General features: G+C 43.0%; 1 long non-coding RNA gene across 1 annotated transcript in view; it reads right to left on the bottom strand.

Annotated features, from left to right (window-relative positions):
- The window catches only part of LOC139040297 (uncharacterized), a 34,969-nt gene that overhangs the window by 2,737 nt on the left and 16,168 nt on the right, over positions 1–16,064 (bottom strand). The window contains exon 2 of the long non-coding RNA XR_011494528.1: positions 2,013–2,097. This is a non-coding gene — a long non-coding RNA (uncharacterized lncRNA). The remainder of the gene's footprint in view (positions 1–2,012; positions 2,098–16,064) is intronic.

Genomic DNA, 16,064 nt, shown 5'->3' with positions numbered 1-16,064 from the left:
ATTAATCTGATTGGGATTGAAGGTATCGTAATGTTAGAGCCTCTGCTCTGTAACGACAATGCAAGAAAGATGCACTGTTTCTCGTATTTTCATCCATTATAAAATGCCTCTCTAATCCTCTCTCTCTTCCTGTGTAAACTCCTTCCCCACTTTGCCCACTGAATAATACAGATTTCTGTATAAAAGTTCATCCAATTTTGTTGTGAAAAGCAAGAAAAAGAAAACATGACAGCTTCTCAGTGCTTATTAACATGCAAACATCGTGATACATTTTTTTTTCCGTTTTGTTGAAACCTTAATTATGCAGGTCAGTCCCGGCCTTGGCCTGTGAGCTCCTCCTGGTGGTGGTAGTTGCTCTCATGGGTCAGTCTGGCTGTGGGTTTTAATTGCTTTTGTTGGGTAAGTGTCAATGTCATTCGGATAATAAAAGATAGATGTTTGTTGGTTTGTTCTACCAGCATTTCCCAGTCCAGCAAAAATCCTTAGGCTAAAGTGTAATTGCCAGGAAGCCTGGATTATAATGGAAATATCCTTCCCAAGAGGGGCAAATACATTGACAATTGCTGACCCCTTACTAGATAGGGTGACCATATGTCCCTGGATGTCTGGTAGAGTCCCAGGCCACATTGATGTCCCAGTGTAATATTCAGTTAGTGGAGTAACTGTCATGCAGGCGAATATAGGAACAAAATGGAAGAAATGAAAGGTGATGGAGGTTTAGTTTATGTGTGGAGGAAGGGGCCAGGGAAAAGTCGACTATGATCAGGAATATCACTAATTAGAAGATATCGGTAACCAGGTAGCTTGGATGGGGGCAGTGGAAGTGGGAGTGAAGACGAGGAACGAGAAGGGGCCGCGATGGATTTGGCTCCCTCCCAGGTTCCCTGACTGCCTGGACCATCTTGATGACTGAAATGTGCAATCTAGGATTTTAAAACTTCCTCCACACCAGAGCCAGATTTGTAAAGCTTCATCTGTGGGAGGGCTTTGAGGTGACGTTACACCACCTTACCCACAGGGGACTAGAACTTTGCAAGTCAAGGTTTTCGTTTCTGTCAGTCCTCCCTCTCTTCTGTTTCCCATCCTGAAATCCACGTTTGTGGAGCTCACGGAAACCTAGGGGTGCGTTAGTGGTGCTTGCTCATTAAAAAAGAACTCCCCAGACCATGCATCACCAAAGAGAATGAAAAACTGAAGCCATCAGTGGCTTGGTAATCCACACTTATTGTTACTTTGTATTTTGAGCATCACCTTTTCCACTTACAAACAGTTATATTATTAAAAGGATATTTTCCGAAGATAGTAACCTTGGCAGTAGTTGTCAAGGCTAATAGTTTGACATTTCAGATCACCCACAACTAATCAACTGAACATGGCAACACATTTGAAAAACCCATTATAGGCGGAAGGCCCTGAAGTAATATGTCAACGCTCACACTAACAGCTGTTATGTAAACGGGCTGATTTTTCTCTGCTGAATGGTCACATGGTTGGAGGGAGAATGGCTTTGAAGGACGCGTGCATGTAGCTGGGAAAGGAGATTGTGTTATTGAATGCCATATATTTATGGGGGAAAAGTCCCTATCACTGATGATAAAAACACTCAGTCATCTCGCACAAATGCTTTTAGGGATGTTTTTCTGTTCTAAGCATAACACTCCCTGGAGGGCATGGAGAGCTGTTACACCGTTATTGCCTTCTGTATTGGGGAAATGATCTTTAGGACTGAGCATCCCAGATCTGTTGTCCAAGATTTCCCTGAAAGATAAGAAAAAAATAAGCAAGCGCCTCCAGTTTTCAAAAACTCAGGCGGAGTCCAGATGGGCAAATAAAGAGGGGAACTAATTTTGTTTATGTAATTCCTATAGATTTTCAAATTGTTTAAAGTATTTGAAGAAACTTGTTCTGAGGACAATTCTTTTTATTTCTGAGCCTTAGGCTAGATTTATTACTGGGGAATCTTAAAGCTCTTTGTGTTTTTTGAAAAATAAAATAAGTCAAAGAGTACTTACAAATTACTCCGAAACATGGAAACGTTGATGGTAAAGGGCTAGGAAAAACCTCCTGGGTCAAGACTAAGCCAAAGAGCGCTGGCATCTGTATTCACAGCAGACAAAAGTAGAATTTAGAGTTAAAAGTGTTAATATGGGAAAAGACAGACATGACAGGTTTTTAAAAAGGTAATATCCATAAGTATGATAAAACATTCACGAAACAAACACTTTCACCTTGAAATATACAAATCAGAGGCTGACCAAGAAGTCATGGAGAAAGAAATCTACAAGCACAATGGGAGGTTGTGACCCAGCTCTCAAGATTAAGGCAACCTGAAAATTGCTCAGGATAATGCAAATAAACAATGCAAATAAGCTTGATCGGAGAGATGAACATGAGCAGCTCAACCTTCTAGAAAATACGTTTTCTTTTTTGAAACGTACACAGAACATTTAAATGAAAAATTCTCAAGAAACCATGCTCTCTCACTAAAGTGAGCCTCAATTAGAAATTAATACTAAAGAGAAGGCCAAAACCCTTCAACTTTTTGAAAACTAAAAACATCCATCTGAAAAATTCATGGGTTAAAGAAGAATTAATAGTGAAAGTTTCAAAAAAAATTTTAATCTGAATAACAAAAATACTACAGAGCAAAATATGTGTGGTCGAGCTAAGGTTATACTGAGAAGAAACTCTTTAATCTTCAAAGCAGTTATTAGAATGTAAGGAAGTAAGTCCACCTTAAGTTGTAAGAGAGAGAACTGCAAGAAGGAAAAAATCACAATAGAAACAGGAATCAAAACAGAAAATGAATCAATGTTATGTTTCTCTGTGGAAATTTTGGTTACTAACTAACGGCTGATGATAAATAGTTTATTAAAAATCATGTATTCCAGCCAGTGTTGGTGAATCTTTTCAAAATGGACTGCATTTCAGTTTGTTTAATCTGAAAGAAGTTGTACTGTGCAAGCAAGTTTCAGCCGGACCGTGTGTCCTCTGTCCAGGTAGCTGGAGCGACATGAAGGGCTTCGCTCGGATGGAGGTGGGGGAGGCTCGGGCAGTGCCGGCGGGGGCACGTCTTGCTCACAGAGGTTGCGCTGGGAGCGCACTGTTGACCTGGTTTGGTGGCTTGGAATGTGGCAGGTCTCTCCACGATTGGAGTCAGAAAGTTCCTTGTTCATTATTTCACGTTCTTCTATGTCAGCAAGGCTCTTACCCCAATCAAAACAATTTCTCTCAATTTTCTGGTCATTAAAAATATACTTTAAGGGGCTGGCCCCGTGGCCGAGTGGTTAAGTTCTCGCGCTCCGCTGCAGGCGGCCCAGTGTTTCGTTAGTTCGAATCCTGGGCGCGGACATGGCACTGCTCATCAGACCACGCTGAGGCAGCGTCCCACATGCCACAACTAGAAGAACCCACAACGAAGAATACACAACTATGTACCGGGGGGGCTTTGGGGAGAAAAAGGAAAAAATAAAATCTTTAAAAAATATATATATATATATACTTTAAAACCACAGACTTCACTCAAGAGCTTTCTTGGTTCTGTTGAATCAAAGTTGGAAGTCCTGCGCCGCTCCATTCATTTGACTGCTGTTTCGATTATTCTGGCCAGCACCCACGCTAAATCTGAGAGCCTGAATTTTGTGCCCAATTAAACACGGAATTAAAAGCTCAGAAAGGCACATCCATTATCGAAATTGGGCCTTTTCACACCATACGCTCACTCAGAAAACATTTCCTAGCTAACTGATAAACCTCAGCCGGTTGTCATTCCAGCAGTGTGCTGCGCCTCTGTTTGCAGCAAAAGGTTTACAAGTCTGAACAGAATCCAAATTAGCTCAGTTCCTATGGACTAATTGAAAACCAGGTAAGTTAGGACCAATTCTCTGAATTAATAGCATGGCTTACAGCTTTGGAAACCTCCTTAACTTTAAGTCATATGTGGCTCTTGGGTTGGGAGAAGAGGATGAGCCAGGACACAAAGGGAGTCAAATCCTGTCCCAATACCTCTATTTTTTTCTTTTTTGCTATTTTCCCATTTGAATATGTTATATTTATTTAACATATAGAATATAGAGGGAAATGTACTGAACTTTCACAGTTGGCCACATTAAAAATCCGTCCCTTTATAAATCAGCCTGAAAAAGCAGTGAAGCTTAGAGACAGACCAGAGCTAGAAAAAGTTAAATAAAATTAGCTGTTATTTTTGTGAAGACTATAAAGCAGATCTGGCTACATTACAGGCAGGTTAGAGTGGGAAGAGACCACTTCATCTGTATTAGAAGAACGAGAAGTGTAAATTTTTGGATATAAAAACACTGAAAAAATTTAGAGACTCTCCTATTTGTGCAGGAAATTCTGATTCACTTGGGGTACACACTGGCCTTTCTCTCCCTTCCTCTCAAATTCAATCACCTGTATTAAATACCTCATATCTGGTGTTGTGATGGAGGGTTGAGGGTAAGTGGAGAAGTGGCAAAGAATGGAAAAGTCCTGGCCCTTGCCTTCCAGACATAGAAAACTGAAGGAGTCCCGGTGAATCAACCAGCACGGCCCCTGGTAGGTTAAGACCGATCTCTTCCTAAACCAAAACAAGGAAATCCAAGCTCACTGCCATGTTGGAAAGCAGAGGTTCTGGGTATCCCCTAATTGAATAAATGTGTAATTAAGGAGGCTGAGAATTTGAGACCATTCCATATCATCTTCTGTTAGGCATTCCAGAAGTTTCTTGAAGGTAGTTTATGTTAAGATCCACCATAGAACAATGCTATAAAAGGTAACCTGTTCAGTGTCTAACATGGACGTATGTACCTGCCACTTCAAAAACTGGTGCTGAGAATCACTTAAGACAGTACAATTATTGCTTTATTCATTGGTCTCATGAGTCCTTTGCACAAGACACTGGGCTTGAAAACCCTGGTGGTCAGGAGCTATGGGTGCCAGTCACGGCTCTACCACTAACGTGATACCTGTCTTCTCTGAACTGTAATTTTCTCACCTCTGAAGTAAGAAGGTTAAGTGACTGTCTTCCCAAAGTTCCTTTCGTCTCTAACAAGTTACATATTGTTGTTCTCTGAAATTCACTCTGTTATATGTTGAACCTTATCATTCATTTTGAAGGCTAATTTTTTAGAAAACACTACATGATAACAAAGAAAAACCCTGGACTCTGAACTCAGACACAAATCTGAATTCCTACTCTGCTGTGTGACCTCGGTCAAATTACTATCCCAATGTGAGCTTCAGTTTTTTCATCTTCAAGAAACAGATATCTACCTTGTAGGTTATTCAAGAAGAAAAATGGACAATGTATGTAGAGACTGGTGCCTGGTATGCACTAAACACTAAGAGAATCATAGGAATTCTTGTTGCTATTGTTCTCCTTGCTATGACTTACAAGTGTCTTTTGCCATAAGCAGTACAAATCTTATATAAAAACATTTATGAGGCTGACTCCAAGCTCACTAACCCAGTTTTCTCTTCTTCCTGGCATAGCCATCCTACATTTCCCAGCATCCCTTGCAGTTACATGTACACAGGTGACTGCATTCTGCCAATGGGATGTGAGTAGAAACCTTCCACCTATAAACAGCCATGTTTTTTCTCCTTTTTCTAACTTGATGCAGACAACTTTGGAAGCAGTACTGATTCTCCCATAATGCCTGTTCCCAAGAAGTGTCTAGGAACGAACACACACAATTACATAAAGTGCTGTGATGAACATATACAGCAGATATAGAAGGAGCACAGATAGAGGAAGAGAGAGATTGACTCCTTTGGGGGTTAGTGGAACTGACTTCCCAGAAGAGGGAATTCTGAACCAGCTGATGAAGGATGACAAGGAATGTCCCAGTGGAAAAGGTTAGGTGGGAGGGGAGTTGGAGAGTGATTTTCCTGACGAAAAATGACACTCTGGCATTCTCTGTCAGTGTCAGGGGAAGCTTTGAAAGGTTTTGAGCCATAGAATAACTTTTATAACTAGGTTTGCAATTGAGAGCCATCTTCTGAGCAATAGTGTTAAGGATAAGCTGGGGAGCAAATATATCATTGGCAAAGAGGACTATTAGGGAGCAACCATGATAATCTAGAACAAAATGTGGTACACTGATCCAAGAAAGTGGCTGAGGGGGTGTAAATAATGGTGAGAATCAAGGGATCTAGGAGGTTGAGTCACAATGTCTGCTTGGCTTTGGGGTTGAGGGAGAAGGCATCTTGGATCACGGTATGGCTCAAGCTTTAAGGGCTAGCCGGATGGTGACCCTCAGGATATTTAGGTCAGTCCAATCCACCCATATCTTGACCAATAAAGGTAAAACTTGGACCGTCTCAGGTCGTCTTGCACTTGCTCCCATTCCATTCCAGTTTTTGTCCAATAGCCCCTTGGTTTATAGGAAATGGTTACTTAGACTAAGCCATGGACCAGTTGTATATGGATCTTTGTGTGTGTGTGTGTGTGTGTGTGTGTGTGTTCCTAGCAGGCTTAATTGCAATAACATTTATATCACATAATATAGTGCACTGAGGTTGTAATTTTCCTATCATCTAAATTGCAGGCTGAAATTGTGTTAAGGAAGGACCGTAGAGAATGAATTACTGCTTTCAAAATGACTACTTTTAACTGACAATGTGACTGGCAAATGAATGCTAGAGAAGGAAGGACATTTTGTACTGAACATTAGTCAGCTGTGCCCTGGGATTTTTTAAGTGTAGCTAACTCACACCATTTGCACCTGACCTACCTAAAAAACCATTTTTCTACTTAATATTGTATTACCTTTGGAAAACATGTAATGGTTATTTTTGAAGGCATCATGTGGACAGTTCAACCTGCCGATTTCTTTCAGATTTGCCTGCTGGGTAGGCCTGGGTTTGTTTGTAACAACCCAGAGCTGGGGTGCAAATTGGAAGGCACACAACTGACTTCTGAAAGTAGTGAAATGAGCAAGTGAAAATTCCATGTCTTAAACCGATCCTATATTTTTTGCTTATTAAACACAATGACAATTAGAAACTGGTCTCACTGGGGAGCAGGCATGGTAGTTGTGAAGGTGGATGCTGGGTTGAAATCCTGCTCCACCATCAACTCTACCATCCACTGGACGACCTCAGCAAGAAATGCAACCTCTCTGAGCCTCAGTTTCCCCTTCTGAAATATGGATATAATAATAAAGCAACCCTCTGGGGGTTGTGGGAAGGTAAAGGAGGCAGTGTCTACAGAGTGTCTGCTCAGGAGGAGTCTTCAGGAAGGTTACTTTCAGTACTGTTACTGTTCTGGATGACAGTTTGGTTTGGAATAGAATGCTGATCTATAAGAGAAATCCAGGTAACAAAAGTAAGCTCAAATCATAACATCTCAAGAAGCCTCCACTGTCAAAGCTTCCAGAGACTTCCACACAGAAATGGATGAGAGAGAGAGATGAGGCACCAAAAAGGACAGGGAGACCTGGTGCTTGCAGAAACAAGGTTTCCTGCTACAGATCTCTTCCTAGGCCACACCTCGCAGTCCACAGCCTTCCAGCCTAGAGCCAGGGGGCCCGAGTGCTTTTTCTGACTCTTCCAACTGTGTAGGCAACACTGCCGTGATCAGCTGGGGCCAACAGATTAGAAACGCTGGCTGTGACAAACTGGATGCTATAGAGTCTGTAGGGAGCAGGGAATGTTGGTCACTTCAGAGCCACTGACCCTAGGCCTCCCTTCCCCACAAACAACTGGTCACCTGAATGTGGCTTTTAGCCATGGGAGCCGGGACACAAGCTTAGGTCTGAGTGGGAACGGCTGCTCTGTGGTGCTGGCAGAGCCCACAGGCCCCCTGAGAAGCAGGCACACCCTTGCTGGGCGTGCTCATCATTCGGATTTGTCTGGGATGAAGAACGTGCAAAGCAACATGTAAAGGTCATCTTCTCGTCCCTTCTGACTTTCTCCTCTTCCCTTCCTCGCTGCCAAGGGCCCTTTTCAAAAGTGGAGCTTTTAATTAATGGTAAACTGAATAGTTTTGGAAAAAGTAGAATTAGATCCATACTTCACACTATACTCAAGAATAATATTCAAAAGAATTAGAGATCTGAATGTAAAAAATGAAGCTATACAAGCGTTTGGAGAAAACACAGTGAATTCCCGTATAACCTGGAGTCAAGGACAGGCTAACAGTGCCTCAAAATCCAGAGACGACAGAAGGAAAGGCTAGTAAGTGTGACTGTGTGAAAGAAATTTTAAAGTTTGCCCGACAGAATACACCATAACCAAAGTCAAAAGACAAGTGACAAACTGGGAGAAGATATTTTCAAGATATATCACAAAGGGCTAATATAGGGAGACTTCTTAACACTTGAAGGAAAGAAGAGCAAAAATTGAACAGAAAAATAGATAAAAGATGTGAAGAGACAATTCACAGCAAAAGGATATAAGATGGCCCTTAAATATATGAGGTATTCAATCTTATTCGTATTAAGAGAAATGCTAATCAAAATTATGCAAAGATCCTATTTCTCACCTATGAGATCGGAAAACATTAAAAAGCTCCACGACACACTCTGTTAATGAGGCTACCGGGGAAATAGACACTCTGGACCCGCTGGTGAGAATCCGAATTGCTATAACTCTGCAAGAGGGGCACTTGCAGTAGCTGACAAATTACAAAGGCACTTGCTTTTGACCCAGCAACACCAATTCTAGGAATTTACTCTAAAGACACACCTTTAACAATGCAAAAATACATATACACAGGGTTATTCATTGCAGCATTGTTTACAATTGCAAAATATTGAAAACTGCCCAAAAGCCCAATCATAGGAAAGTCCTAGAGAAAACTATGGTTCATCTACACAATGGAGTATTAGGCAGCCTTAAAAAATATGGAGGAAGATTATTGTGAACTGTTATGGGGTGATTTCCAGGATATGCTATTCAGGGAAGAAAGCAAAGTGCAAAAAAGAATCTATAGTCTGCCTCCTTTTGTGTAAGAAAGAGGGGAAAATATAAAAATATGCATTTATTTGCAATTTTTTTGTATAAGGAAATACAGGGAGGATAAACAAGAAACTAACAATATTAGTTACCTATAGAGAATGGGTGAAAGAGAGAGTAGGGTGAGAATGGAGTGGAAGAGAGGGAGGTGTGGAGTAGGAGGGATGGGGGTGGGAATGGAGTGGAAGCGAGGTGGGACGGAAGCGTCACTTTTCTTAGAATTCTTTTTGGTATAGGTTTGACTTGAACCATGTTAATTTTTACATACTCAGAAAGAAAATAAATGAATAGCAATGTGGAGAAGCCCAAAAATGAAATATAAACGGAAACAAATAAACTTAACTGTGCTTCAAACAGAGAGCATAATCACAGTGAAAGAGGGGAGATGGTCGACCCCAGCCTGTGACGGCCGGAAGTGCTCTGTCTCCCTACAGCCCCCTTTAGCACGGGAGATGGTGCTCTCATGCAGAACGAGCTCTGGAGGAGAGGAAAGGAGGCTTGGTAGAAGTGATTTTTGAGATGATCCTTCAAATCTCTTGTAGCACATGTTTCCATGGGTTCCTAGTGTAGGAGCAATTTGAAGTGGACTTAGTTTTATAGATAATAAACATGAGGGTAAAGATCACAGCAGACATTTGGTTACTAAAAGTGAGTGATATCAAGATTTTCTATACGTACATTTAATGTGCAGACTCCGTGGGGGCAAATCCAGTGGACTAGTTCGCTTGATGCCACACAAGATATAATTTTGAAAGAGAAGAAAGATATATCTAAATGGGCCCCAAACAAGAATCTCGAGTGACTTTCCTTATCTTCCAAGTTGAATTTCTCCATAAATCTTTACTGAGTATCTACTGTGTGCTAGGCATTTTGTTCCAGGATGATAAGGGACAAGGCCCTCTTAGAGACAATGAACAAGAAGACAATTAGATAAGACTAATTTAAAGATGAAAAAATGCCCCTAGGACAACAGAGTGGGATTAGGAGTGGCTTGTGCTAAGATATTTAAAAAGTCCTTTCTGAACAGAATGTGTTTGAGTTTAGATCTGAGTGGGAGGAGGAGGTACCATGTAACGATCTGAGGAAAAGAGTCAAACTGAGGGAACAGCAAATGCAATGGCCCTGGGGTAGGACCAGCCTTGGAGTGTTTAAGAAACAGAGAGAAGGCCAGTGTGGCAACAGTGAAATGAACAAAGAGGAGCCTGGCATGAGATTAAGTAGGAGTACAGTATAAAATAATAAGCCCACTCAGATAAAGCTATATTCTTAAAAGACTGACCAAAATTATATTCCAGTTCCCTGAACCTGAAAATTGTGTACTTACTAAATGAAAATCCCTACACCTGAGATAAAACCTGAAAAGAGTTTAATGAAAATCCTTTACTCTTTTCTTTATCTGTTCTGGTTTAGCTGTTTCCTTGGGGGTTGTCAGGCAAAGAGAGGAAGCAAGCTTAATGTTCTCAAAATGTCACCACTCTGCAAAGACTGGTGTTGCTTTGCTAAGTCATGGGGGAAAGCAAATATCGAGGCTGATGAAAACCTCGATATTTATTTAGGAAATGATTATTTAAAGCATATGTGACCTTCTGCTGGAGGATGCTTCCTGTGACCCCACAGGGCAAAGTGGAGAGGCACAGGTGACTAGAGCTATTTCAAGGTCTGTGCCGCCATGAAATCTCTGTCGTAATCTGTGAGAGCAAGACTCTTGTGCTCAAGGTCGGGAAGGAATGGTTTAAGTTTTAGGTTCTGTCCAATTTGGTCATCCGAGCGAAACCAATGCAGTGTGAGTGGCACACTTCGAAGGGACATAGTGAGCAGGGCTGGGGAATCTTCTTTGGTTCTGAGGGAGAGCAATCCCATTCACCACCATCCAAAGCTTTGAGTGGGAAGGTCCAGCCCTTTGCTGTTCTCCTTGCAGAGTCTGGACCAGAATAATCAAACCACAGAGTCATTTTCTGTACGAGCTCTTCTTCTTCTTATGATCAGAGCCAGTGTGGGCAATGAGATGCTCAGAGGACATGCAATTAACACATCATATGCTTGGCTATAAATTTACAGGAGGCCAAGGAGAGCTCAAGAGACTAGACATGCCACCACGTCTGCTTTACTGAGCTCCAACTGGGCCTCTCACCTGCACCGAGAAGGAGGCGTCGCTCAGGGAGGCGTCACTTAACTAGCCCCAGCCCCTAGCCGTGAGGGGGTGCTGTGAGTCCTGCTCCTGGAGAGAAGGAGAATGACAGGCAAGGGCATCTCTCAGATGAGCCCTGGGAAGGACGATTCAGATCCTTCCTCTCAGATGCCAGAGTGAGGTTCTGTGTGGTACCCAGCAGACAGACGCTCAGCACTATTCGTATTTGTAAATCTCCAACCCATTTTGCATCATGGAAGAAGTTAAATTCATTTTGGAGGCTTTTTCATCAGCAGGGAGCATTGACATAGCAAGATGAAAAGGGAAGTGAAAAGCGTTTGCTTTGTGCCATCATGAGGGCGCTGCTGTTTGTGTGAGACGTTCGGAGTTCCCATCCCTCTAAATCATTCCCAGCCCTGCTGTAGGTGAAGTTAGCCTTCAGGGAATACTTCTCCAGAGGGATGAACAAACAGGACCGCAAATGCGGCTGCGCTTAGCTAAGGAAGAGGCCCCTCCATGCGAGCCGCATCCGTGGAAACTTGTAAGCACGGTGATGCCCCTGTCTTTTCTTTCTGCTTTTTCTCCCCAAATCCCCCCGGTACATAGTTGTATATTTTTAGCTGTGGGTCCTTCTAGTTGTGGCATGTGGGATGCCGCCTCACCATGGCCTGATGAGCAGTGCCATGTCCGGGCCCAGGATCCGAGCCGGCGAAACCCTGGGCCGCCGAAGCGCACGAACTTAACCACTCGGCCACGGGGCCGGCCCTGCCTCTTTCAAATTGGGAGGAAAAAGAAAAGAAAGAAATCAGATGCCTGTTGATCCTCAATTTTTTAAAAAGTCTTTTCAATAATTCGCTATAAACAAAATCTAATCCCAGGATCGTGTGGCTGGTCTGGGTCTCGTTGCTCCATTTGTGGTGGAGTCGTTTATGAGAAATGCCAGCAGCTCCATCCGTACTTTTGTGCTTTTTCACATCTCCAGGCCGTGCCCTCCCCCCTACGCCTGCCTGCTCCTTTCTTCTCTCGATTGTACAGTTTTCTGAGGTTGTTCCAGCTCAATAAGGTTTAAATGTAGCATTAAATTTCCTGATGGTCCTGTTTGATGGCAATGGCAATTAAAATAAAGGACATCTCAAGAATTATGATTTCTTTAGGAAATCCAAGTCCTAGAGCCATCATAGGTTCCGTGTTGGCATGTCTTCAAAAGGCAGTGTTACCTTCAAAAGGAAAGAGCAAACCAAAACCAACATACCAAAGGGTCTGTTGATCTGTTCCATGCAATTAGACTAGAAATAGGCATAAGCCATAGGAGCACTTATATTCAAACAGAGCATAACATAGAATTTTGGTATTTTATTATAATTTGATTTTGGTAACTACCAGAATAAATAAATAAATTGTTATAAACATAATGCAAATGGGTAAATGTATTTGTTTGTATGTATTTTAAAATATTTATTTGCTTTGTAATATTTTAATTTTTACCATTTCTTTTGACAAGGAAGGAGAGAAGAAAAGTAGAGCTAATGAGAAATTATTGATCTCGAGCTCTTCCCTTCTGTGGGAAATCTTCTACACTTCACACTGGGGTTGTCATCATCAACTGGGCAGGCAGAATTGCTGTATTTGAACTCCATTATTGTGGAACAGCAAATAATGCAGGTAAACCTTTTTCTACTTTAAATTGGTAGATGCACACATACGCTCCTGTGCACACTCATAACACACAGTCACACACATACATGCACTCACACCTGTGTGCATGCTCCTACATACTCATACACACATTCACACTTACACTGCACTCACACCTGTGTGCATGCTCCTACATACTCATACACACATTCACACTTACACTGCACTCACACCTGTGTGCATGCTCCTACATACTCATACACACATTCACACTTACACATGCACTCACACCTGTGTGCATGCTCCTACATACTCATACACACACTCACACTTACACATGCACTCACACCTGTGTGCATGCTCCTACATACTCATACACACATTCACACTTACACTGCACTCACACCTGTGTGCATGCTCCTACATACTCATACACACATTCACACTTACACATGCACTCACACCTGTGTGCATGCTCCTACATACTCATACACACATTCACACTTACACTGCACTCACACCTGTGTGCATGCTCCTACATACTCATACACACACTCACACTTACACTGCACTCACACCTGTGTGCATGCTCCTACATACTCATACACACATTCACACTTACACTGCACTCACACCTGTGTGCATGCTCCTACATACTCATACACACATTCACACTTACACTGCACTCACACCTGTGTGCATGCTCCTACATACTCATACACACATTCACACTTACACTGCACTCACACCTGTGTGCATGCTCCTACATACTCATACACACATTCACACTTACACTGCACTCACACCTGTGTGCATGCTCCTACATACTCATACACACATTCACACTTACACATGCACTCACACCTGTGTGCATGCTCCTACATACTCATATACACATTCACACTTACACTGCACTCACACCTGTGTTCATGCTCCTACATACTCATACACACATTCACACTTACACTGCACTCACACCTGTGTGCATGCTCCTACATACTCATACACACATTCACACTTACACTGCACTCACACCTGTGTGCATGCTCCTACATACTCATACACACATTCACACTTACACTGCACTCACACCTGTGTGCATGCTCCTACATACTCATACACACATTCACACTTACACATGCACTCACACCTGTGTGCATGCTCCTACACACTCATACACACATTCACACTTACACTGCACTCACACCTGTGTGCATGCTCCTACACACTCATACACACATTCACACTTACACTGCACTCACACCTGTGTGCATGCTCCTACATACTCATACACACATTCACACTTACACTGCACTCACACCTGTGTGCATGCTCCTACATACTCATACACACATTCACACTTACACTGCACTCACACCTGTGTGCATGCTCCTACATACTCATACACACATTCACACTTACACTGCACTCACACCTGTGTGCATGCTCCTACATACTCATACACACATTCACACTTACACTGCACTCACACCTGTGTGCATGCTCCTACATACTCATACACACATTCACACTTACACTGCACTCACACCTGTGTGCATGCTCCTACATACTCATACACACATTCACACTTACACTGCACTCACACCTGTGTGCATGCTCCTACATACTCATACACACACTCACACTCATACTCATACACGCTCACATTTGTACACACACACAAACACACACGTACACTTATATTTTACCTTTGCTTATGAGGATGGGTCCAAGTGGCCATCTTCACATTTCCAGTGAATAAAGAAATTTGCTCTCAGTTTAGGTACAACGAAATCTAAAAAAACCACCAAACTATGCCAAGGAGACTCAGGACCATCTTCTTGAAGGAACTGATGGGTTATGAACAAAGCCCTCACTCCTGGCCCAGCTCCTCGACATTACAATCTGAACCGTGTTGGGCCTGGACTTGTTATCGAGGGTTGCCTGGGTGTGTCTCTGGGTGCTCTGAGAGTTGTGGGAAGGCTGGACCGTGCCATCTCAAAGTCAGCCTCCCGGGAGGTTAAGTTAGCTGAAGAGCTGGGCTGGCCAGTTCCAGACCGCTCTGGGGCTGGGCTGAGAGCCGCGCCGGCCAGGGGTGTCTCAGGTGCCTGAGGCTTGGGGACTGGGGGAACCAGAGCTGAGTTTAGAGGCCTTTTGATCACAGGCTTAGCTTCCAGCACGGGAAGGCAGCAGAGTGGGGGTTCGGGATGATATTGATGTCCCTCATGGGCCACCGTGATTCCCCAGAAGGTCATGAGGCCAGACTCGTATTTAGTTAGTGGTAATGATCTCGTTAGGGGTGTGAAAGGGCTACCACCAAGACATTCAGCCCTGCCAGCAGGCCTCCCCACCCAGTTCTGCCTCCCTTGTGTGGCCTTAACACGGGACGTGAACTGTGATTAACAGACTTGCTCTGCTTAATAATCTGCAAAACAGCATTACACAAGGGAAGTTGAGGACAATGGGAATAGACACTGGCTGGGTGGGAGGTGGTTGCCAACAGAGCCAGGACAATCCCGTGAGCAGGGCCTTCACACAGCTGGCAGGGCACAATGTCACAGCTGGCTGCTGGCAGGGCGCCTGCATGCCAGCGCCTCCTGTCCATCCAGGTGGTCAGGCTGAGCTGGTCTTTTAACTTCATAAGTTTTTTAAAAAGGAAAGAGAGGGAGAGATTAAAAAATACCCCTCCTGTTTCTTCAGTAAGAGAGAAAGTAAGAGGAGGCCACTGAGCTGGAGAAAGAAAGAGATTAAGTTGCAAAGAAAGTGACAAGCTGATCATAGAAAACGCTTTCAATAGTGGTAATCCTTGACGTAAAGGACAAATATGAATGGTTTTGTTCTTGAATTTGGATTAACTTGATGTCAGGAGGGAAACCAAACTGGAAGCTGGTTTGGCTGGGCGTCTTGTGAGGCTCGGCGAAGGCGAATTGACTGTGGATGGACAAGGTGCCTGGAAAACTGCTGCTTTAAGGAATATTTATGAAAGACAACTGTGGCCGAGCAGCCTCTGTATTAAAAGACCACGGTGGTTGAAAGCTGAACAGGCAAATTATTAAACGTGTGAGGTGTGAGGGCGTTTGCCCTGTCTTTTTTCTTCTCACTGTATGGCACACCGCAAGGTCACCTTGGCCCTGTGGACGCTGCTTAACATTCAAAAATGATAAAAGTTTGGTATTTTTAATATCCATTGCATGCAGAAAATCTGATTTTTATCAGTTTGTATTCAAACTTCCATTATCCACAGTTCTCAGAGCAACAGGAAGCTGGTTTTATGGGAACATCACAATGTTTGTTTGATTCGAAGAAACTTAATGACTTATTAAGACCCAAGGAAAGGACA

The sequence above is a fragment of the Equus asinus genome, chromosome 15 (assembly GCF_041296235.1).
Source record: "Equus asinus isolate D_3611 breed Donkey chromosome 15, EquAss-T2T_v2, whole genome shotgun sequence".
In the NCBI taxonomy this organism is placed as follows: domain Eukaryota; kingdom Metazoa; phylum Chordata; class Mammalia; order Perissodactyla; family Equidae; genus Equus; species Equus asinus.
This window is presented reverse-complemented; position numbering and strand designations above follow the sequence as displayed.